Below are 24,597 nucleotides of genomic sequence, written 5' to 3'. Positions count from 1 at the left end.
CAGGTGAGTGATCACGCCATCGTGATTATCTTCGTCGTGAAGATCTTTTTTGTACAGTTCTTCTGTGTATTCTTGACACCTCTTCTTAATATCTTCTGCTTCTGTTAGGTCCATACCATTTCTGTCCTTTATCGAGCCCATCTTTGCATGAAATATTCCCTTGATATCTCTAATTTTCTTGAAGAGAGCTCTTGTTTTTCCTATTCTGTTGTTTTCCTCTATTTCTTTGCATTTTCGCTGAGGAAGGCTTTCTTATCTCTTCTTGCTATTCTTTGGAACAGAGACCACTTAACATCGTGCGCTGTGCTGGGCACCTCACCACAGAAAAGATTCTGAGCTGGATCTTCAGCGTCTCAGAACTCCCCTCTTTTCCACCTTCAAGTCCTTGCCTAGGAGGCCGCCCGGGGATCCATCAAGGAAGAAAAGTCCTACCAAATAGGTTTAAATCTGAGTTCCCCAGTATAAGACCAGGTTTGCAGGGAAAGCATGGAGGGAAGTGAGTTTTCTGCATCTCTTCTTTACCCCAGGAGTGTAACCAGCCCAGGAAATCTACAAATCTATCTTTACACTGAAAGTCCAGCAAAGACTGGGGAGGTAAATTATTAAAAAAAAAAAAAGTAGATAATTATTTTAAAAAATAGGTAAATTATAAAAAAAAAAAATTAGGGTTAGGGTTGCTGCTGCTAAGTCACTTCAGTCGTGTCTGACTCTGTGTGACCCCATAGACGGAAGCCCACCAGTCTCCCCCATCCCTGGGATTCTCCAGGCAAGAACACTGGAGTGGGTTGCCATTTCCTTCTCCAGTGTGTGAAAGTGAAAAGTAAAAGTGAAGTCGCTCAGTCACGTCCTACCCTTAGCGACCCCACGGACTGCAGCCTACCAGGCTCCTCCATCCATGGGATTTTCTAGACAAGAGTACTGGAGTGGCTTGCCATTGGTTAGGCAGGTAAATTCAGGAATTCCTCCTGAGTACCACAGAGCAGTCTGGAGTTTCCAGGCATCCATGTGGGTGCACAGGGCATTCCCACAGGCCCCTAGGAGACTTTATTTAGAGGATTACCTTGGAACAATGGAGAATATTGTTTGTGGAGTCGCCGGAAAGGGGCAAATGAATTTGAGGTGCAGTACATGGATGGGAGTTCAATGGCCCGTCTGTAAGGCATTCTGAGCTTGGAGGAGGAATGTACCCACAAGCAGTGGCAAAACTAGAGTTCTGTGGTGCCAGTGGCTGTAGAAGGTGGGAGGCAGAGTGGGTGGAGGTAGTTGGGGTGGGGGAAGCCATGCGGGGAGGTGGAGTGGCAGTGGGAGCAGCGGGCAAGGCCCTAAGCCCACCCTGGAGATATCATAGTCCTGCAAAGTGCCTACACAAGGAGATAACTCTTTCCAGGATGGAGGTGCTGACCTTGGCCAGAATGCCTTGGGAGGCCTCCAGGCACCAAAAACCTGCTGCCATGACTGGCTTGAAACATTTTTTACCAACCTTGGAGACAGCGGTCTGGGGCAGAGGACATCAAGGCAAAGTAGGAGCAGGAGCTTGGGGGTTAGAGCAGGGAGCCCCACTCAGGGCTTTTAGGCGGGTGCTGGGGATTCTGTTTGTTCTGGAGTGGGTCTGGGGCACGTGCTCTGAAGGCTTCAGAGGACCAGCTGAGACCACTCTCACTTAAGGCTGCGGGAGACTGGAGCACCTGCCCAGGGCTCCAGTCGAGGCTGTGGTCATGGAGGGTGAAGATCCCAAGCAACGGGGGCACGATGGAACCCCTACGCAGACGCCCTCACCTAGGACAGAGGCCAGAGCCTCAGTTCAGGAACTTAGGCAGAGAGGTTGTGATCAAGGTGAGCCAGCGCCGGTGGGCGGTGGTCCTGGTGTTCAGCTGCTATTCCATGTGCAACGCCTTCCAGTGGATCCAGTATGCCACCATCAATACATCTTCATGAACTTCCACGGGGTCAGTGCCTTTGCCATCGACTGGCTGTCCCTGTGCTACATGCTGATCTACATCCCTCTGCTCCTGCCGGTGGCCTGGCTCTTAGAGAAGTTCGGCCTGCAGACCATCGCCCTTGCTGGCTCCGTTCTCAGCTGCCTGGGGGCCTGGGTAAAGCTGAGCAGCCTGAAGCCACATCTCTTCCCAGTCACCGTGCTGGGCCAGGTCGTCTGCTCCGTGGCCCAGGTCTTCATCCTGGGTATGCCCTCCTGCATTGCTTCCGTCTGGTTCGGAGATGATGAGGTGTCAATCGCCTGCTCCACAGCTCTCCTCGGCAATCAGGTGGGTGGAGGACTGGGTTGGACCTGTGATTTCCGAAAAGCTGTTTGTGTCAGACTCTTCTGTGTCACTGGAACTTGGCAGCTGTCGTTTGCCTGTGCAAAGCACAGCATCTCCCATACCCTTTGCAGAGCAGAGCGTGGCCTGGTGGCCCTGGCGTTGCTCTCACCCTCTTTACACACAGCTGAGGCCAGGACAGCGGGCACAGAGCTCAGGGCCCAACTCCTTCCCTGGGGGTTAGAGTTAGATCCAGGAGGATGGAGTAGAATTCTTACTCTTAATATCCAAGGCCTAGAAACCATGGAAAGGGCTGGAAAGCTCATATCTTAATCCTCTGTCTTCCCTTCTGTTTTGGAAGAGAATCTCAAATTCTTTACATTTCAGTATACTGATAGCCCAGACAGGCAGGTTATGAATCTCATCTTTTAAAATTTAAGTAAAACAGATATATTTATAATTTAAGCTAGTGATACATGTACAGTTTTACCAGTTATAAGTCTACAATTCAATGGCGTTAGTTTCGCAGTTTTGTGAATTAGCACTATATGTACCCAAAGCCTTTTTCTTTTATCATCCCCAATAACTCTGTACCTGTTAAATAACTCGTTGTTTCCCCCTCCCTCCAACCTCTGAAAGCAATTCTGCTTTCAGCCCCATCTCCTGAATCAAACAGATTTATAATCATGTACTTCATCTAGCTGTTCTTACTGTGTCTTTTGCTCCCTGGGCTCTAAGCTGAGGAAGGGCTACCTGATGAGTTTTCTTTTCATTTTTGGCCATACTGCATGGAATGTGGGATCTTAGTTCTCCAAGCAGGCATCCAACTTGTGCCCCACGAAGTGGCAGCACAGTGTCTTAATCAATGGACTGCCAGGGAAGTCCTCTGATGGTTTTTTTAGAACTCACAGTATCTCTTGGACAGAGATATTGGTGTTCCTAGAAAGGTGACAAGCTTTGAGTCTGTGGTTGAGAACAGGAAAGACCAATCTGAAAGGGACCCTCTTACTTGGTCAGACTTGAAGTGTCAAATTGCAATCTGCCCAGCTCCAATTTCTCATGTTTTTAGCAGATGAGGGCCGGGTTCTTTTCAGTTAAGATCCTGGAGATAGGACATTTATGCTCTTTGGCATTTTACTCTTAAGCAAATACAGTAGCTGCTTGACAAGAATTGAAAAATCTTACCTGTACCGTTGGCTTGTGGTTGCCAAATCCTTGAGGAAATACATGCTGTTGCAGAGGTTTAAAAATCCTCTTTTCTTGACTTCTTTACCCTGATAGAAGGAGAGATAAACAGGCAAGACACTGGATGAAAGTTTCATAATAGTGGGAAGTTACCCAGGACTATTTCCAGAGAAGAAAGAAGCAGGGCTCTGAAGTCTGGGCGGAAGGTCTTTTAGGGTAAAAATGAGGACTCCTTTCATGTTCAAGAGAGTAAACCCCATTTCTAGAGGTTCCTCTAGCCGGAGACCATTTCCTGACCTTTCAGGAGTATTCTCATGGAGGCTGGATGAGGTGGTATGATGGTTACGTGGACCCAATCAAACAACTAGTTAAACTGATCTGGCCCCCAGAGAACTGAACAGCAGTCAGTGCAGTGAAATGGACTGTACCAGCTGTACTGAAACTAGAACATAAAGAGAATGGTTTTCCCACTGTCCCTCCCCGGTGCTTCCTATCAGAGGCCCAGTCCTGCAGGAGCACGTGTTAGTCCTCTGGTTTCTCAGGCAGATGTCTAATTCACACTCTGAGAAACAATTCGAGGTCTTTCTAATAGGAGCAGATCCTTTCCCTTATTCAGAGAGTGTTTATTGGCAGCATGTGCCAGGCTCTGTGCTCAGCATGGGCAGCCCAGCCCTTTCCCTGGGAGGAGCTCTGGGGCTGAGTCCTCATTTGGGCCCACTAATCCCAGAGCCTCAGCTCTCACTTCCTTTCCATCCCCGTGTTACTACAGAATTTCTTCAGTTCTCTGTGGGACGTTGTTGTTGTTCAGTTGCTAAGCTGTGTCCGACCCTTTGAGACCCCGTGGACTACAGCACACCAGGCTTCCCTGTCCTTCACCATCTCCAGGAGTTTTCTCAAATTCATGTCCATTGAGTCAGTGATGCCATCCAACCATCTCATCCTCTGTCACTCTGTTCGCCTTTTGCCTTCAATCTTTCCCAGCATCGGGATCTTTTCCAATGAGTCAGCTGTTCCCATCAGGTGACCAAAGTATTGGAGATTCAACTTCAGCATCAGTTCTTCCAATGAGTATTGGAAAGGGTTGATTTGCTTTAGAATTGACTGGTTTAATATCCTTGCAGTCCAAGGGACTCTCAAGAGTCTTCTCTTGAACCAGCATTCAAAAGCATCAATTCTTCAGTGATCAGCCTTCTTTAGGGTTCAACTCTCACATCCATACATGACTACTGGAAAAATCATAACTTTGGCTAGATGGACCTTTGTCAGCCAAGTGATGTCTCTGCTTTTTAATATGCTGTCTAGATTTGTCATAGCTTTCCTTCCAAGGAATAAACGTCTTTTAATTTTATGGCTGCAGTCACTGTCTGCAGTGATTTTGGAACCCAAGAAAAGAAAATCTCTCACTGCTTCCCATTTTGCCCTTCTATGCCGTGAAGTGATGGGACCAGATGCCATGATCTTTGTTTTTTGAGTGTTGAGTTTTAAGTCAAATTTTTCATTCTCCTCTTTCACCCTCGTCAAGAGGCTCTCTTATCCTCTTCACTTTCTGCCATTAGAGTGGTATCATCCGCATATGAGGTTATTGATATTTCTCCCAGCTCTCTTGATTCCAACTTGTGATTCCTCCAGCCTGGCATTTCACATGATGCACTCTGTGTATAAGTTAAATAAAAAGGGTGACAATATACAGCCTTGTCTTAATCCTTTTCCAATTTTGAACCAGTCTGTTGTATTAGGTAATGATTTAACTGTTGTTTCTTGACCTGCATACAGGTTTCTCAGGAGACAGGTAAGGTGCTATGGTATTCCCATCTCTTTAAGAATTTTCCACAGTTTGCTGTGATCCACACAGTCAAAGGCTTTAACATAGTCAATGAAGCAGAAGTAGATGTTTTTCTTGAATTCTCTTGCTTTCTCTGTGATCCAATGAATGCTGGCCATTTGATCTCTGGTTCCTCTGCCTTTTCTAAACCTAGCTTGTACCTCTGGAAATTCTCAGTTCAGATACTGCTGAAGCATATCTTGAAGGATTTTGAGTATAACCTTACTAGCATGCCAAATGAGCACAACTGTGCGGCAGTTCGAACATCCTTTGGCGTTGTTGTCCTTTGGGATTGGGATGAAAACTGACCTTTTCCAGTCCTGTGGCCACTGCTGAGTTTTCTAAATTTGCTGACATATTGAGTGTAGCACTCTAACAGCATCACCTTTAGGATTTGAAATAGCTCAGCTAGGGTTCCATAACCTCCACTAGCTTTTTTTATAGTAATTTTTTCTAAGGCCCATTTGACTTCACACTCCAGGATGTCTGGCTGTAGCTGAGTGACCACACCATCATGGTTATCTGGGTCATGAAGACCTTTTCTGTATAGTTCTCATGTGTATCCTTGCCACCTCTCTTAATCTCTTCTGCTTCTGTTAGGGCCTTATGATTTCTGTGCTTTATCACACTCATCCTTACAAGGAATGTTCCCTTGAACTCTCCAATTTTCTTGAAGTTATCTCTAGTCTTTCCTATTCTATTGTTTTCCTCTACTTTGCATTTCAGTTAAATAGGCCTTCTTATCTCTCTTTGCTATTCTCCGGAACTCTGTATGCAGTTGGGTATATCTTTCCCTTTCTCCTTTGCTTTTTCACTTCTCTTCTTCTCTCAGCTATTTGTAAAGCCTCCTCAGACAACCATTTTGGCTTCTTGCATTTCTTTTGTATGGTTTTGTTCACTGCCTCCAAACTATGGACAGTGTTACAAACCTCTGTCCATGGTTATGAACCTCTGTCCATAGTTCTTCATGTAGTCTGTCTACCAGATCTAATCCTTTAAATCTATTCATCACCTCCACTGCATAATCATAAGGGATTTGATTTAGGCCATATCTGTATGATCTAGAGGTTTTCCCTACTTACCTCAATTTAAGCCTCAATTTTGCAATAAGGAGCTGAGCCACAGTTAGCTCCAGGTCTTAGAGTGTATAGAGTTTCTCCATCTTCAGCTGCAAAGAATGTAATCTGACTTCAGTGTTGACCGTTTGGTGATGTCCACATGTAGAGTCATCTCTTGGGTTGTTGGAAAAGGATGTTTGCTATGACTAGTGTGTTTTCTTGACAAAACTCTATTAGACTTTGCCCTGCTTCATTTTGTACTCCACGGCCAAACCTGCCTGTTACTCCAGGCATCTCTTGACTTCCTACGTTTGAGGTACATTATTCCTTGATTCAGGAATAGCTGAATCTATTAGCTATTAGCTCTCATAGCTCAGTTGGTAAAAAATCTGCCTGCAATGCAGAAGACCTGGGTTCGATTCCTGGGTCAGGAAGATTCTCTGGAGAAGGAACTGGCAACCCACTCCAGTATTCTTGCCTGGAGAATCCTGTGGACAGAGGAGCCTGGCAGACTACAGTTCATGGGATTGCAAGAGTCAAATACGACTTAGCAACTAAACCACCACCACCATTCCTTGATTATTTTGGGACTCCTTGATCCTTGGACACTGTCTGGGAGGCTCGATCATCACAGCTATCCAAAGGCCATTAAGAAAAGAGTAGTCAGAGGACCAGTCACTCAGCTACAGGCAGTGAAATGCAGCTTCAACAGAGGAGGCTATAAAGGATTTAATTGAATAAGTAATATTTCCTTATGGAGTCTGAGCCCTTTCTCAGAAGAGGGAATCAGCTCTCGTCCATGTGTCAGCTCTGCAGGAGTGGGACCAAGGGATTTGCAATGATCCCTCTGTTTCTTTCCTTTCAGTGTTCAAGGAGAAGCGTAAACATCTCCCCAGCAGGGCCCAGTCCCTGAGCTATGCCTTGGCATCCCCTGATGCATTGTACTCAAGTTCTATTGTCTGACTCTTCAAAAACCTCAACTTCCTCCTGCTTGTCGTCACCTATGGTAAGACGCAGATGTGTCCAGGGGTGTACTTAAACTGGAAGTGTGAGACAAGAGGTGTGGTGTGTCTATATTAGGGGCATTTTTATGTAATAATTATTTGTTTATCTGAAACTGGAATTTAACTGGGTGCGCTATTTGTTTTTGTTTTATTCTTAATCCGGCAGACTGATTTATAGGGGACGGGGTTTAAAGGTGGTGTTTGTGCTTGATGTTGCTGAAGCATCACAAGAGAAATAAACTGCCTCCTGCTCTAGTAAAATACCTTCCCTCCTCCAAGTTTGGCACTGCAGGAAGACATAGGGCTGGAACCAGTTTCTGTGAGTCTACCAGAGTCTGGGGTTGGGCAGGTCCTGTGGTGAGCATCAGCCATGGCAGGGTGGTTGGTTGAAGTAAGAACCTTCTTTGGCTTCTTCTCTGAGCATCTCCAGGCCTTGCTTTCCCGTGGCTTCCTCTATGTCTTTGCATCAATGGTTACCAACTGCCATGTTAAGGGAGCTGGTGAAAGGCTCCTCTTCTGGGCAGGGTCCTCTCAGGGAATACTTCCCCTGTTACCACCCCAAGCCCACCCTCCAGCTATGCCTCTGAAAAATCTGTGCAGGGTTGGGCATCTGAACTCAGAGCCTCAACCCGTGTTCTGAGGACACCTGTCCCTGGCGCTTTCAAAGCCTTTACACTGCCCTACATGGGCCGTGGAGGGGTTGTGTCCCCCACAAGATGCTGGCTTCAGGGTGGGTAGCAAATCCTTCCGGGATCCCCTGGAGCTTTGCTGAGGTCAGACTGGCCTTTAAAATCAAGAGTTTACTCCTGGTTCAGGAAGGACAAAAGGGAAATGAGCACAGAGTACCCAGAACCCAGAGATGAGATCTGAGATCAGTTTCCCACACTGGCCTGATGGTAGAGTCCCCTGGGTTGTGGGTGGTGTGTGCCTGGATTCCCTGCCTCTCTTCTGGAAAGTCAGATTCAGATAGTCTGTGAGGGCCTGGGAATCTGCTTTCACAAGCATTCTGGGAGATTCTAGCTTGCAGCAAAGTTGAGAAGTTCTAATGCAGGTGGGTTGTAGGTGATTCTAAGGGTCTTGAAGCCCCTTCCCATCTCCGTTGCCTCCACATTAACCCTGGCCTCTCAGAGCTGGGGCTTGCTCAGTGATCTCCCTATCTCTAAGGCCATTCATTCCGAAGGTTAAGAAATGCAAAGGGTTTTGTGTGTGTGTGTGTGTTATTGTTGTTAAAATGTGGATTCTTGGCCTCATTCCAGGAGAATCAGATTTAGTAGGTCCAGGGTAGAGCTTCAGAATATGCCGTTTTAGACTCGAAGACTTTTTAATGCCAGTGGTCTCTGGATCACAGTTTAAAAAAACTGGTTTTCACCAGGAGAGAAAGGGTGATGACAAGCCCCTTCTGCCTTTTTAAAGCCCACCCGCTTAGTGACCTGCAATTTTTCCATGTGACTGATACCAGGAATGACCTAACGGGCAGCCTCTGAGGGGTAATCACATTTTCTCGCAGGAATATGGCCCTGACCTGGCAGGTTTACCTTGTTGGGGATAATCATGTCTGAATATAACACATCACCAGCATTCCTGTAAGAGAGGAGCTTGAGAAGGAGCTAGGACTCAACCACCGTTTCGTGACTGCTTTTCCTTTGTTTCTACATTCCCCCACTTTCCTAGTTAGTAACTGCTCATGCCTGCTCTTTGGAACTCAGCGAAGGTCTAGGAGACAAAGTCTTTTCACTACAAATAAGACACAGAGGACAAGGAAAGGATTTTGTACCCGCGAGAGCCCCAGTTGGGTCCTGCTTGCTATCCTTCACACCATCTTTCTCTTCCCCTTCCTGCCTTAGCCTTGATTCAGTCTCCTGTCTGACTGGGAGTGGGGGGTAGTTATTGATAAACTACAAGAGGAAGGACTGATGCTAAAGCTGAAACCCCAATACTGTGGCCACCTCATGCGAAGAGTTGACTCACTGGAAAAGACTCTGATGCTGGGAGGGATTGGGGGCGGGAGGAGAAGGGGACGACAGAGGATGAGATAGTTGGATGGCATCACCGACTCGATGCACATGAGTCTGAGTGAACTCTGGGAGTTGGTGATGGACAGGGAGGCCTGGCATGCTGTGATTCATGGGGTCGCGGAGAGTCGGACACGATTGAGCAGCTGAACTGAACTATACTGACAAGAGTTTAGTTGAGCCCGTTGGTTCTAAACTTGAGTTCTATAAATAGTATCTACTGCTGCCATCATCCTTACCACCATCGTCATTAACATCATTACCATGAAAGGAGGGTGGGAGGCGCTTCTCCTTGGAATCCGTTTCCGTCCCTTGGTCACTCAGTCACTGTATGACTTTGGACAACTGGCATCATCCTCAAGGAAACAGATTCCTACCGTACAGTCTAGGGGCTCCATTCATTTGCCGGATGAATCGATGTGATTAGGAGAGGCAACTAAATGTTCTTTAGGGTCCCTTTTGGCTTTAAATAGAAGATTTTGTGTGATTTCTGAGTCCAAGAAGAAAGCTGGAGGGATAAGGAAAGAGGTGAGACTCCTCCAGCAGAGGGAACGTTGTCGGAGGTCAGAGCTCTTCTGGGGACTGGATAGGTCATCAGGAGGAGGTGGAAGATGTCCAGTAGTTCCACTGAGCCCTTAGGTTGGGACACCCCTTAAGAGGGATGTGGATGGTTCTGACCTGTAATACTTTAGTGTATAGGCGATACAGTGTACCTTCCAGTAATACTTCCTGGAGCCTATGTTACCTGGACAGGACAAAGGGATCAGAGTCAATGATGTGTGCCTAAAAAGAGGTTAAAATGGTTATCTTGGGTTGTTCTGGAGTATTTCTTCTTCTCTGAGGGCACTACTCCCAGTGGCAACCAGGAGGAGGGTTTCTGACCTCCCTCACTGCTAGGGGGAGAGCTAGCAGTGGCCCCGCCAGGACAACACCCCTAATGCTGTGTCTCCCTGCCCCCTTCAGGTCTGAATGCTGGTGAGCTTTATGCCTTGTCCACTCTGCTGACTCGCATGGTGATCTTCCACTACCCGGTAAGGGGTTCCCTACACTGACCAATGACGGAGAGAAGGAGATTTCTAGTGTCTGGGCAGGAGCTGGGGAGGCAATGTGAGATGGTGTGTGCTCCAGGATTTGGAGGGAGGTGGCTCTGGGTCTCAGCCCCAGGTTCAGTGCTTCTCAGCAGTGTGAGAGCTGGTTAGCATCTCTGAGCTGTCATTCTCTTTTCTCAAAAGAAGCCAAATTACTTATTGAAAGATTAATTTTAGAATTAGAAAGTAAATAATAAGGTTTATATGTGTAAAATGCATAGCATGTTGCCTGGCCACACAGTAGGTAAACTTATATACAAATTGAATCACACGTGAAATATTTAAATTGTGAAATATGGGTAAGGTTTAATTTGAAACTCTTATTTGCTCAACGGAATGCATATTGTAAATATTTCCAGAACCAGTGAGGGCTGGATACTGGGAATGGACCCTGAGTATCCTGGAATCAGGATCCCAGGTCCAACCCTCAAAAGGTTGAAGGTCTCACACTTGTGGGAGGGGTAGGCCACCATAGGTGAGTGTTCCAGTGTTGGAGGTTGACAGATCTGAGTTCAGATCCTGCCTCTGCACTTAATACAGGCCACATGACCTTGGGCTAGTAGGCTAGTCTCACTGTGCCTCAGTGTCTTCATCTGGAAAATGGGTAATATTGATTCCTAACCTTATGGTGGGGAATTAGAATGAAATGCATTGATGATGTAAAATCCTCTGTATGGTGTCCAGCTTCTAATAAGCACTCTAAAATACATAATTTTTGTCTTCCTATGCCTTTTGGCAGTGATAGCTCAAACAATCTAAATATTGAATGTATATCCAGGGTTATTTCATGTTGGGAGGAGCAATTATTCTAGGATTCTCTCCCTACTGGCAGCTTTTACTGGTCATCTTGCCCTGGTACTTTCTGAGAATTGGCTCTAATGGAGCCTGAGTTTCTTGCCTTTGCTCCTTTGCCTCATGGTGACTGTGTTCTGACCAGCGTCTTGCCCCATCACTGAATGATCCTTAAGGCTGTGGTTTCCCCAGGGGGAGGAAGTGAATACTGGAAGAATCGGCCTGACCATCATCACTACAGGAATGTTTGGGGCTGTGATCTCAGGCATCTGGCTGGATAGGACCAAAACTTAAACTTACAAGTAAGTGACTCTTCCTCTTGGACTGATTGGAGACCCATGTTTTGAAATGACATGTTCGTTAGCAACATGGCTCCAAAGGGAAGGTGGGATTGTAGCAGCTGGGGGTCTGAACGGTCAAGGAGGCAGTTCACATGTACCTTCTCTGAGTCTCAGTTTCCTCATTTATAAAATGAGGGAAGCAATGCCTGCCCTGTGGAGATCAAAGGAAGATTAGAGACAGAAGACATCAAGCCAGTCAGAGTTCCATCCCCCAAGAAGATTGTGGAAGGAGCAAAGGAAGGAGAAAAGAAAATAAATATGGAAAAAATCAGCAACTGGAAAGTTTGTGGAAATGCCAAAAGGGGTGATGAGGAGCTGGTTCTATGGCCAGGTTCCCATGGCTCCCTCATGAATCCCGTGGGGTTAACCACGGTGCTCTGTGCTTCCAACAATTTTCAGTGTATTACCTTGCAATTGCTTCCCCTTTATTGGCAAATATTGTGATGTGCTTTAGTCATGATTGCCCAGAGCATTTCTAAGAGGAACTAAGATTTTAGTGGATGCCAGGCTAATCCAGTATACCCATTCAGTGGAGGAGTCTGCATTTGTAAAAGGCAACCAGGGGCCTCAATTCAGTAGCCGGCCTTGGAGAAGGGCAACATTCTGGGCTGCTTAGTCAAGGCCTCCAAAGTTCTGAGTGTCTGGAGATGACAGGCAGTGGCAGACCTGTTCTCTACACTCGGACCTGCTTCTGTGAGGCTCTGGACTGGAAGCAGGGAGCAGGTGGAGGCAGGATGAAGGTCCTCTGCCCTCAGGAGGTACTTTGAAGACCAAGAGGGAAGGGTGTCTTTGGGGGCGTCTTAACCTTTTCCAAAGACACAGGCCCACAGTGTGTTCGTATTTCTGTGTGTGGGAATAGAGAGAGCACAGGTTTTCAATCTCAGTCTGCGTTTACTGCATGAATGACTTTGGACATGTAATCTAACAGGTCTGCGCCTCAGTTTCCTCTTTTGTCCCACAGTAAGTCATAATGCTTTCCTTGCAGGGCTTTTGTAAAGGTTAAATGAAATACTAAGTGCATCTGAAGTTTCCACAGAATCTCTGGCATCCAATCACTGCAATATTAGTTTGACGTAAGCGCCGTATACACCTGCCAGCCCCACCATGTTTCTGGCTTCAGCAGAGATTGAGGGAAGGCTCTGAGCTTTCATGGTCTGAGTCCTGATGCTTGTGGCCAGGGTGCACAAGGAGGTGCGGAGTCCTTGACCTCAGTCAGGAGGACAGGGAGAGGGTGCCGGTCCCAGGGCAGGAGCCGGGGCCACAGCAACCCTGAGGGGCAACCTGTGGGGAGCGGTGCGTGGATGGGCAGGAGCAGGGTGAGCCCGAAGCAGAAACCAGCGCTGATGGGCCTTCCGAGGGACCAACCGTGGGACACGCACCCGGGAGGGGGCGCAGCTTTCTTCCTTGGGCTTTGGAGTCAAGGGCTAGTTCAGGGCTGGAGAATGTTCTCTCAGCGGCACTGTCAGGACTGGAGGAGTTCAGACTCAGCGGGAAGAGCTGTGTTGCACGTGAGCAGGTGGCAACAGGGAGGACTTGGAGACGACAGAGGCTCACAGTCAGGGCCCTGCCCGGCACTGTCTGGGGGTCGGGGGCGATGCAGACAAGCAGAGTGGCCTTCTGGGGTTGTCTGCATGCCACTGACACAGACCACAGCTGATGTGTGTCTTGTTTGTTTGTTTTGATGGGGAAAGAGGAGAGGAAAGCACTGTGCCCTTCTTGTTTGTGGAGCGTGTACCATGTGCAGTGTTGACTCGCTGAGAGGTTTCTGTAGAGAACACTCATGCCACAAGATGGCTTCACACCGTCCTGGTCTTACCCTTCATAGCTCTGAGCTCAGTGTAGTAAAATGAATATTTGTGTAATCATTGGCTTTGTGTCCACAAACCACATGGACAGAATGTTCTATGACAGCAGATGTCCTAGCACATTGCAGAGGACTTGGCCCAGAGCAGGTGCCTCATTGATTGATTGAAGGGATGAGATTGAGGGAGGAAGGAAAAACCTCATTGAAGTTTGAAGTATATGACTCAACTTCTTTGCCTCTGCTTGTAGTGAGACCACTCTGGTTGTTCTATATCATGACTCTGGTGGGCATGGTGGGATTCACATTGACCTTGAACCTGGGACACCTCTGGATAATATCCATCACTGCTACTATCATTGGGTAAGTTTCACCTGTAACCTGTGTAACTGGAAAGCACCATCCCATGGCTCCTAGAGCAGCCTACATCCTAGCAAGCCTATGGATCCCTCTCCCGCCTTCTCACTGACCACTGGAAATTTGGGAATGGTGGCCAGAAGTCATGTTCACTTGTAGCATTTCTAAAGGCTACCTGGGGTCTCCAGGCCCATGTATGCTGTTGGGATGGACTATATCCTTCACAGATCTCTGTCCAATCCAAGTGTTAGCTGCTCAGTTGTGTCTGACTCTTTGTGATCCCATGGACTATAGCCTGAGAGGCTCCTCTGTCTGTAGGATTTCCTAGGCAAGAATACTGGAGTGTGCTGCCATTTCCTTCTCCAGGGGATCTTCCTGACCCAAGGATTGAACCTGGGTCTCCTGCATTGCAAGCGGATTCTTTACCGCCTGAGCCACCAGGGAAGCAAAACAGATAGCTGGGAGGCTAGGAAGTGTTTGGTCTCTAGGAAGCTTTGCCTGGGATAACGTGGGGTCACAGAAAGTATGCAGAGCTTGGAATCAGAAAGTGTGGGTCCTAATGTCAGTTGACTGTTTAAAACCAAAGCAGTTCACTCAGCTGCTGAAACTCAGAAGATAACAGTGGCCTGCCTTGTAGAGTAGGTGGAAGGAATGAGAGAGGTAATCAAAGGGCTAGCGATAGGCAGTGTGGTGCAGAAGTAAGAGACCAGCCCTGACTGGTCTAACATGTTATATAAGAAAGTGTAGGAAACTGTGCCTCTTCCACAGGGATCTCTGCTCAGTGTCACCTCCCACTTATTTTTCTGTTGGTGATACCTGAGTGTACATGTATGAGTTGTTAGAGAGGTATCGAGATTCAGTCCTTCTTAGCTGGCAACTCTCTGGAGGGAAGTAGGGAGGCCTGCGATGCCCTACTTCTGGGCTCCAGAGAGCGATGGAGAGGCTGGTCAATATCCAGGGACTGTGTACCCATCACACAGAAGTTCTCAGCTGAGGACTGAACACTCCAAGCATTCTGACCTCTCCTGTAGATGCTGACTCTGTCTGTAATTGGTGGTTGGAGGTAGAAGAGACAGGGGACCCCAAAAGGGCCCCTGAGCTTACAGCCTGAACTTCCTGGCCTGCAGAGGTCCCACTGTCCTTGCAATGGCCTGGTCTCCAAAAACCTGGCACGTTTTGATGGGAAGAGACAGAAGAGGAAAAGGAGTTGTAGGGCAGGAGCTGGGCGCCTTTTCTCCTTTTTCTGGACGTTCTCCATCACCTCGTTTCTGTGATCTGGCCTTCAGATTTTTATGACCGGCTACCTCCCATCGGGATTTGAATTTGCCATGGAGCTGACATACCTGGAATCAGAAGGCATGTCGTCTGGCCTCCTCAATGTGTCTGCTGAGGTAGGCCTGTCATTTGGTGGTGGCACCGGAGCTGTGGGTCTTTGTTCCCTGTCAAGCTTGGCTGATGCAGACACTGGGTTATGGCAGCTCAGCTCCCCTGTGGGCTGGTTGGCTGGACCCTTGTTTCCAGTCTTCTCCATGTCTTTGCAGGTATTCGGGATCATCTTCACCATCTTCCAGGGCCAGATCATGGACATCTATGGAACCATGCCTGGGAACATCTTCCTGTGTGTCTTCCTGACCCTTGGAACACTGCTCACTGGTGAGTCAGGGCCTCAGGACATTGTGATGCTCTGATGCTCTTGGGTTTCTGTTGTTGCCAATTTGGGATACCAGTGTCTTGATTGATCATACAGATTGGGGTCCCTCTGCAGGAGATAGAATCTTCTTGGGAAGTTTTTTGAGAGGCAGCACCTGTCTTAGTGTTAGGAGTATGGGTTCTGGCCCTTGTTTGAATCATAGACCTCCATAGCTGCTTGACCTTGGGCAAAATGGTCCAACTTTTGGGCATCCCACTTTCCTAATCTGTAGAATGGAGAGTGCTGTGAGAATTGGGGCACTGTGTGCAAACTCCCTGCACATATCAGGGGTCTATGAATGGAGGCCAGTGTCATTCCTGCTTCTGCCTGTTGGGGACACAGTGCTCTCCAGGCTTATCAAGTTGGCTGATGGAACCCCCAGAGCCCTGGAAGATCTGAAGGAGATGGATACCTGTGACCCTTAGAGTTAAGGCTTCCTCTCATGGATGAACTTGACCATTGCTCTGCTGGATAATCATCTCTGTTGCCCTTCCTTCCCCATTCCTGGACCTCACCATTGATTTGGACTTATCTCCGGAGGCAGAAGGCAAACAGAGAAACTTCTGAGAATGTGAGTGTGGGGGAGCTGCTGGCTGACCTATGGGTCCCAGCTTTGCTGAGGCTGTGGCAGCATGGGGAGGGGGGCGGTTTGGGGGTGGGGGCTGAGGGAGGGTGGAAGGAGTTTGCAGAGCGACTACTGGTGGCTGTGAGAGCCGCTCAGCGTCACACACGTGGAGACAAAGGGTTTCCTCCGCGGGGCTCAGCCCTGCTTTTCTGCTGGCCTCTCCGGGTTTTTCTCCCACTTCCTTCCCTGCTCCTGGCCTCCCTGCTCTGGTCCCCAGAGCTGGTCCCTGTGACAGTCTGCCGAGCCACGCCCTCCCCGGGTCCTGAGACAAGTCCCGAGGCCCTGGCTCCTCTCCTTTCAGCCCGGGGTTCGTGAACGGAGAGGAAAGGTGGGCGCTTGGGGCCTCCATCCTGTCATGGTGGGTGATGGCCTCAGGCAGTGGCTCTTCTGGTTTGTGACAGCTCCTCAGATGGTGCCACGGGGTAGAGGGACCAGAGCCAATGGGTTGCCAGCAGGTCTCTAAAAAGGACAAGTTAGGAATGGGAGTGGATGGTGGTTGAAGGGGAGAGGACCAACAGTTGGATGTAGAATAGAAGAGTGCTTCCCATCAGCTCTAATGGGCTGTGGAGTATTTTAATCAAAGTGTTTGGTATAAAATATGAAGCAAAATGAAAGAAAATTTGACTCTGAGAAGGAGTAAAGTGTGATATTTCTTTTTTTTTTTTTTTTTAAGAAAACCATGCCAAATATTGATGGCATTGGTTTTATTTATTTATTTTTTTAAATATTTTATGTACATTTATTTTGATAGTTTTCTTTTTTTTTTCCAATTTTATTTATTTTTTTCAAGTTGAACAGACTAAATTTCTTTAAACAAACTTACTTATACTCCAGAGTCCTTTAAAAACTTAATAGCATTTATACATTGAAGGTATTTGATTTTCTTGTAACTAGCACTTCAAATGCAACAAGCATTTGAAGCAACAAGCATTTGACCCAACAAGTAAAACTTTCTACAGTTCATAACTTTTATAAATAAAATAAATTAAATGTACAGTGAATAAGTTCTCTGAAATATTTCAATATTTCTGCAGGTTTAGTAACATCGTAAAATACATTTCAACTAAAATTCACAAATCTAAAAACCTGTTAGGCATTTTTAGGCGTTTTAAGTTGGAAATGAAGACCAATGTTACATCGTAATATGCCAATTACAAATAGTACTTCAAATAGCAAATACTACAGTTTGCCCCAAACTTTAAAAACTATTCATGAACTCAACACTGAACTATTGATGGCTATCAGAATTGTTTCCTAGCCTTTTTGAAAATTTCAACCCATTTACGTTTAAGGTAATTATTGATAAGTACGATCCCGTAGCCATTTTCTTTATTGCTTTGGGTTCAAGTTTATACACTTTTTCTGTGTATCCTGTCTATAGAAGATCCTTTAGCATTTGTTGGAGAGCTGGTTTGGTGATGCTGAATTCCCTCAGCTTTTGCTTGTCTGTAAAGCTTTTGATTTCTCCTTCATATTTGAATGAGATCCTTGCTGGGTATAGTAATCTGGGCTGTAGGGTATTTTCTTTCATCACTTTAAGTATGTCTTGCCACTCCCTTCTGGCCTGAAGAGTTTCTGTTGAAAGATCAGCTGTTATCCTTATGGGAATCCCCTTATGTGTTATTTGCTGCTTTTCCCTTGCTGCTTTTAATATTTGTTCTTTGTGTTTGATCTTTGTTAATTTGATTAATATGTGTCTTGGAGTATTTCGCCTTGGGTTTATCCTGTTGGGGACTCTCTGGGTTTCTTGGACTTGGGTGATTATTTCTTTCCCCATTTTAGGGAAGTTTTCAACTATTATCTCCTCAAGTATTCTCTCATGGTCTTTCTTTTTGTCTTCTTCTTCTGGGACTCCTATGATTCGAATGTTGGAGCGTTTAACATTGTCCCAGAGGTCTCTAATATTGTCCTCATTTCTTTTAATTCATTTTTCTTTTTTCCTCTCTGTTTCATGTATTTCTACAATTCTATCTTCTAGTTCGCTTATCCTGTCTTCTGCCTCTGTTATTCTACTGTTTGTTCCCTCCAGAGTGTTTCTGATCTCATCTATGGCATTATTCATTGTATATTGACTCTTTTTTATTTCTTCTAAGTCCTTATTAAATCTTTCTTCCATCTTCTCAATCCTTTTCTCCAGGTTATTTATCTGTAACTCCATTTTGCTTTCAAGATTTTGAATCATTTTCACCATCAAAATTTGAAATTCTTTATCAGGTAAATTCCCTATATCTTCTTCTTTTGTTTGTGTTGGTGGGCAATTATCTTGTTCCTTTACTTGCTGGGTATTTCTCTGCCTCTTCATCTTGCTTATATTGCTTTGCTTGGGGTGGCCTTTCCCTCTTCTTGCAGTTTGTGGAGTTCTCTTTATTAGGTAGTTTCTTCGCTGTGTGTGGGGTTGGACGGGTGACTTGTCCAGGTTCCCTGGTTAGGGAAGCATGTGTTGGTGTTCTGGTGGGTGGAGCTGGATTTCTTCTCTCTCCTTTAGAAGACAATGGGCTGCCTTTCTGGGAGCCTGATGTCCTCTGCCAGTATTCAGAAGTTGTTTTGTGGACTTTACTCCGTGTTCAAATGTTCTTTTGATGAATTTGTGGGGGAGAAAGTGGTCTTGCCATCTTATCCCTCCGCCATCTTGTTCCTTCCTCCCCAGAACACTGGATTCTTATATTCCACTTGGTCGTGGAGTATCTCTTCCCAGCTGCTCCAGCAAGGCGCAGCCGCTGTACCTTACCTTGGACGAGGGGTATCTCCTCAAGGCCGCCCCTCCTGCTTTGAATGTAGATCAGCTCCTCTCGGCCCTCCGGTGCCCAAGCAGCCACCGCCTCCTGGACATGGTACAGCTCCTCTCGGCCACCGCCCTAACCCTGGGCGCGGGGCAGCTCCTCTCAGCCACGATTCTGCACGTGGTCGGTTGCGCCGGAGCCGGGCGTCTCCCGCGTCTGCGCCTGCGCCGCCGGAGCCGGGCGTCTCCCCGTGATATTTCTTTAAAAACAAGCCAAACACCCAAAATCTATTACAGAGATAGTATATATTATTTGTAATTAAAAAAATAAAGATAAATACAGACAAATATAGAAAGTTTAAAAGTCACTCTGTAATAGCATCACTTTGAGATGAGATGGTGGTTTTTTGCATTTACTCATTAATGTCTATGTCCACATATAATATGTGTATGGATATACATGTATGTATATTATAAGCAAATGTGGAACCTTGTTTGATCTGTTTTTTAACTTGTTGCTTAAGTTTTATTAGGTCCTTAGGCTCTTACAACATACATTCATGACTGCACTGTGTCTAATGACTGCACATGGATAAACATGGACAGGTTCTCCTGTGTAGGAGCATTAAAGTTGTTTCTAATTATTGTTATGAGTGATATTTTGATTAATGTTCTGGAAGCTGAATTTTGGGGCATTTTAAGTAAAGGATTTCCTTGAGAAACGGATAAGTGGCTGTGCCCAGTTTGTGTGTGTGTGTGTGTGTGTGTGTGTTTTGTTTTCTAGTTCGGTTCAGTTCAGTCGCTCAGTCGTGTCCGACTCTTTGCGACCCAATGAATCACAGCACGCCAGGCCTCCCTGTCCACCACCAATTCCTGGAGTTCACTCAAACTCATGTCCATTGAGTCGGTGATGCCATCCAGCCATCTCATTCTCTGTCGTCCCCGTCTCCTCCCACCCCCAATCCCTCCCAGCATCAGACTCTTTTCCAGTGAGTCAACTCTTCGCATGAGGTGGCCAAAGTACTGCAGTTTCAGCTTTAGCATCAGACCTTCCAATGAACACCCAGGATTGATCTCCTTTAGAATGGACTGGCTGGACCTTCTTGCAGTCCAGGGGACTCTCAAGAGTCTTCTCCAGCACCACAGTTCAAAAGCATCAATTCTTTGGCAATCAGATTTCTTCACAGTCCAACTCTCACATCCATACATGACCACTGGAAAAACCATAGCCTTGACTAGATGGACCTCTGTTGGCAAAGTAATGTCTCTGCTTTTTAATATGCTATCTAGGTTGGTCATAACTTTCCGTCCAAGGAGTAAGCGTCTTTTAATTTCCTGGCTGCAATCAGCATCCGCAGTGATTTTGGAGCCCCCAAAAATAAAGTCTGACACTGTTTCCCCATCTATTTCCCATGAAGTGATGGGACCAGATGCCATGATCTTTGTTTTCTGAATGTTGAGCTTCAAGCCAAACTTTTCACTCTCCTCTTTCACTTTCATCAAGAGGCCTTTGAGTTCCTTTTCAATTTCTGCCATAAGGGTAGTGTCATCTGCATATCTGAGGTTATTGATGTTTCTCCCGGCAATCTTGATTCCAGCTTGTGCTTCTTCCAGCCCAGCGTTCCTCATGATGTACTCTGCATATAAGTTAAATAAGCAAGGTGACAATATACAGCCTTGACGTACACCTTTTCCTATTTGGAACCAGTCTGTTGTTCCATGTACAGTTCTGACTGTTGCTTCCTGATCTGCATACAGGTTTCTCAAGAGGCAGGTCAGGTGGTCTGGGATTCCCATCTCTTTCAGAATGTTCCACAGTTTATTGTGATCCACACAGTCAAAGGCTTTGGCATAGTCAATGAAGCAGAAATAGATGTTTTTCTGGAACTCTCTTGCTTTCTCCATGATCCAGCGGATGTTGGCAATTTGATCTCTGGTTCCTCTGCCTTTTCTAAAATCTGCATGAACATCTGGGAGTTCACGGTTCACATATTGCTGAAGCCTGGCTTGGAGATTTAGTGTAGTAAGCATCAAAAGCAAAAGTCTACAGCCTATAAAGATTGTGTGTGCAGGAGCCTGTGATGCCTGAAGGAGAGGCATGGGGATTTGTTTGGAGATGGGGTGGAAAATCATGGTAGGTAAGCAAAGGCCAGATAATTCAGAGTCTTGGATGACAGTGAACACAGATTGTGTTTTCAGATAAAGTAGGAGCACTGGAAGTTTTTGAGGACCTGAAATTATTGTTTGGAGAAGATAAATCTGAGAGCAGAATAATTCATAATTGGCTGTGATAGAAATAATGTTGCATTGTTAGAGATTTCCTTGGTTATAATTTTCATTTTAGCACTCACTCACTATATAATGATTAGATAGTTCACTTAACTTTTCTGGGCCTCAACAGAATCATTGCAAAAAGTTGGACACGACTGAGCGACTTCAGTTCGCTTCACTTAAACAATGGAATTCCTTAGGTTATATTCTTTCCTATTCACTCCACTTTCCCTCACCCTAATATCTAATCTTTTACCTAATTCTGTTGTTTATCCTGGATAAACACTTGTGCTCATCTAGTTCTCTCCACCCCTCTCATTATCTGGATTACTGCTGCAACCTTTGTGATTAATTGGCAAGGAAACTAAAGGATGATAGAAACAATTTAAGTCAAACTGTTTTCATAATATTTCAAGCAATTTAATACTCAAAATTATTTATGGAAACAGGAGAGTAAGAGAATGATCCAGGCAAGAGAAGCATATTGAATGAGTTAAAGAGTGGATACCATGTCCTAGATACTCTCACAGTTCTTTTCCATGTATAATTTCAGCAATAATAATATAAAATTGTTGATGTATATATAACTGCCATTTTAAGAATAAGAAACCTAGATTTAGAGAGAAATTAACTCACTAGCCTAGGGTTACACCACTGACATGTTGTAGACCTGGGATTTGAAACTTGTTATTTCAGATTCCAACATCCACACATTTGTCAACGCTTGAAACTACTACAGAAAGCAGCTGAAGATGGGAGTCTGAATCTCAAATGAAGGCTTTGGGTTTTAGTGTATATTAAGGACTCTTTAGTTTAAGGTTGATACATATGCTTTAAAACAGAGCTAATTCATTATGGAAAGAAGAATAGAGAGATTGCAGGAGAGGGCTGATAAGTGTACCCCAACAGTTTTCACTGAACCATGGAACTCCGAATTCTTAAAGTCTATTACATAAAGTTACAGTTCCTTGTACTATGCCTTTCATTTCCCATAAAATTTTCCAGAATGGCACACTTTTTCACAAGATCCTGTCACTTTTAAATTATGGTCAAGATAAACTCCAAATAAGCATCTTCTCTTCTATTGCTGGTATTTCTGAGTAGCAGTTTTTTCTAGCAATGCTCCTGCTGCTAAGTCGCTTCAGTCGTGTCCAACTCTGTGCGACCCCCTAGACGGCAGCCCACCAGGCTCCCCAGTCCCTGGGATTCTCCAGGCAAAAACACTGGAGTGGGTTGAAAGTCAAAATAGCCACAGTTTCTATGTAGAGAAGAATATAATTCTAGTCTCTATATTCTAAGTTCTTCTGTAAACTTATTCCATTCCCTTTCATGAAAATAGTATATTTGCTTCATTGGAGGGGTGGTTTTAAAAACTATGCGTGGATCTTCAATTTTCTTGTCTGTCTTTCATAAACTCTTGTTTTACATTATTTTGCATTGCTGTTCATTGTTCTAAATTTAGACTTTATGCATTATCTTTTGCCTGGAGATAGCTACACCCCCGGTACCACTGATGGGGTCTTTATTGCCATCCAAGTGATGAGTGAGCCATCTTCCAGATCTCTTAGTGTTTGCTGTTATGAAACATATCTGGCATAAACTGTCACAGGTTGGATTCCCTGGGAAGCAGACTCCAGTGAATTCTCTGGAGATGAACTTTCTCCTGCAGCCAACTTTGGTTGGTTGATTCCAACAGCTGCTGTTAGAGGTCCACTGACCATGAATCTGAGTTGTTCAATGACAGTCAGTTTGCTGTTCATCCCTGCAGCTACCCGTGATGGAAAGATCCAGGATGGCAATCTCAGCCAGCAAGCCAAGTGTTACTGGAAGTCCAAGTGTCTCAGATGAACACAATTATTTTAATGCACCTGTATGTGACGTTTACTGCTCTTTATTACTGATGATCCATTGTTAGAGCACCGTGTCTACTTTACCTAGAGCTAAAAAGCAAAAAACAAGAAAACCTGCACCCTCTTTTTCCCCCAAGTCAGAAGTGTCTATTGCAGACATTTGGCTAAGTTTCCAGTTCTACGCCCCTGGCTGAGGTTGACTCGGGCTGATTGTGCCATTTTAACACTTTCCTGTGTATGGCCGGATTGTCCTGTAGGAAAGCACTGTCAGTACCTCCAGTGGGCATTGCTTCAGCAATGCATGAGGACAATGCTGAGTATATATAGTTTTCAAAATCCTTGACAATTTCCCCAGGCAAAACGGTGTTTGAAAGAGGTATATTAAGGATATTTGCTGGCTCATGGATGCTAATCTTTAGTTCCTTGTTTGTCCTCTGATCTTATGCTCTGGAGTTGGCAGGGAGCAGGTGGGGGGAGGCGCCTGGGACAGGATGTTCAGTGGGGACACAGGGAAAGCCTGAAACAGGAGCGGTCTTCTCAGGAGTCTGTGAGAACCCTGCCATCACCCCTGTGGAGATGGACTTGTCTCTGAGCCACTGACGAGGGAAACATGTGATTTGGGAATTTTGGTGACTATATCCTGAACCTGGGGAAAAGGTACTTGTGATAACACAGGATAGATTTCTCTTGAAAATATTTCAATTTGGAATGTGATGCACTGTGTCAAGTGATAAGATTTTACTATGTTTAGTTTATAGTCTGTGTTTTCCTGGGCAGATACAGGCAAAGAGACAAAAGTAAAGGTTGCCTATCGTCCTACTGCCAGAGATAACCTTGTAACATTTTAGTCATTTCCCAGTGTTTTCTATGGATATGCTTGTGCCATTGGGTTTTCCCTTTTTGGCCATACCACCCAGCATGCAAACTTCCCTGACCAGGGATAGAACCATGCCCCCTGCAGTGGAAGCACAGAATCTCAACCACTGAACTGCCTGGGCAGCCCTCTCTTTGGGCTTTCTACCCAGCCTGTTTCCTTAGGAGAGTCTGACAAGCTTTCTACACCTCTGCCCCCAGCCCCGCATCTCCATGTACACATGTCCGTTTCCTCCTGTTCCTGCTTCGGTGGGCCCACATTTCCCTGTCTCACAGGCAGATCCTTGTCCCGTGGCCCAGGGTTGTGATCCGGGAGGCGGTGTGGGCTCAGTCCCGTCCGTGTGGACTCTGGGGGCAGCACGAGTCGGCCCAGGAGGCCAGCGGGCGCAGGCGCTCACGGTGCCGTCCTGGACACTTCCCGTGTCCGCAGCTCCCTCGCTCCTGGGGCCGGTGGACGGGGGTCAGAGTCACGCGGGGCTGCTCCCAGGGACGTCAGGGCGGTCAGAGGGCGTCGTGGAGGAGCCGTCATTCCCCACCGAGGTGGCGGGGGTGAGTGGGACCTGCAGACCGTCCCAGGACTTCAGTCTCTGCGCCAGGGGACGACGGGGCAGGGAGCACATCGGGCCAGAGCTGCGCTTTCTCATCAGTGAGGTGGGTCATCGGCAGAAAGAGCCGGAGCTTCTGGCTGGGGACTCATGACTCATCTTGAGGGAGACAATCTGCATCTTCTTCCAGTTGGCAGTTCTCCGCCATAAGAGACATAAGCCTTGTTTGGTTGTGATTTCAACGTGATGGCACTGGAGGAGGCGGGTGTGTTGCATGAGTGTGTCAGAGAGAGGAGATGAACTGAA

General features: G+C 46.2%; 1 pseudogene across 1 annotated transcript; it reads left to right on the top strand.

Annotated features, from left to right (window-relative positions):
* Positions 1-1,318: 1,318 nt before the first annotated feature.
* LOC129563295 (choline/ethanolamine transporter FLVCR2-like) lies at positions 1,319-15,973 on the top strand (annotated as a pseudogene). The gene is made up of 6 exons (XR_016038162.1): positions 1,319-2,264; positions 7,189-7,329; positions 10,303-10,370; positions 11,412-11,521; positions 13,613-13,724; positions 15,260-15,973. The product of XR_016038162.1 is annotated as a choline/ethanolamine transporter FLVCR2-like (transcript).
* Positions 15,974-24,597: the final 8,624 nt, after the last annotated feature.

Source organism: Moschus berezovskii, chromosome 9 (genome assembly GCF_049115385.1).
Source record: "Moschus berezovskii isolate FMDL1 chromosome 9, NW_MosBer_1.0, whole genome shotgun sequence".
In the NCBI taxonomy this organism is placed as follows: domain Eukaryota; kingdom Metazoa; phylum Chordata; class Mammalia; order Artiodactyla; family Moschidae; genus Moschus; species Moschus berezovskii.
Note: the sequence above shows the minus strand (reverse complement) of the source record. Positions and strands in the feature narration are given on the sequence as shown.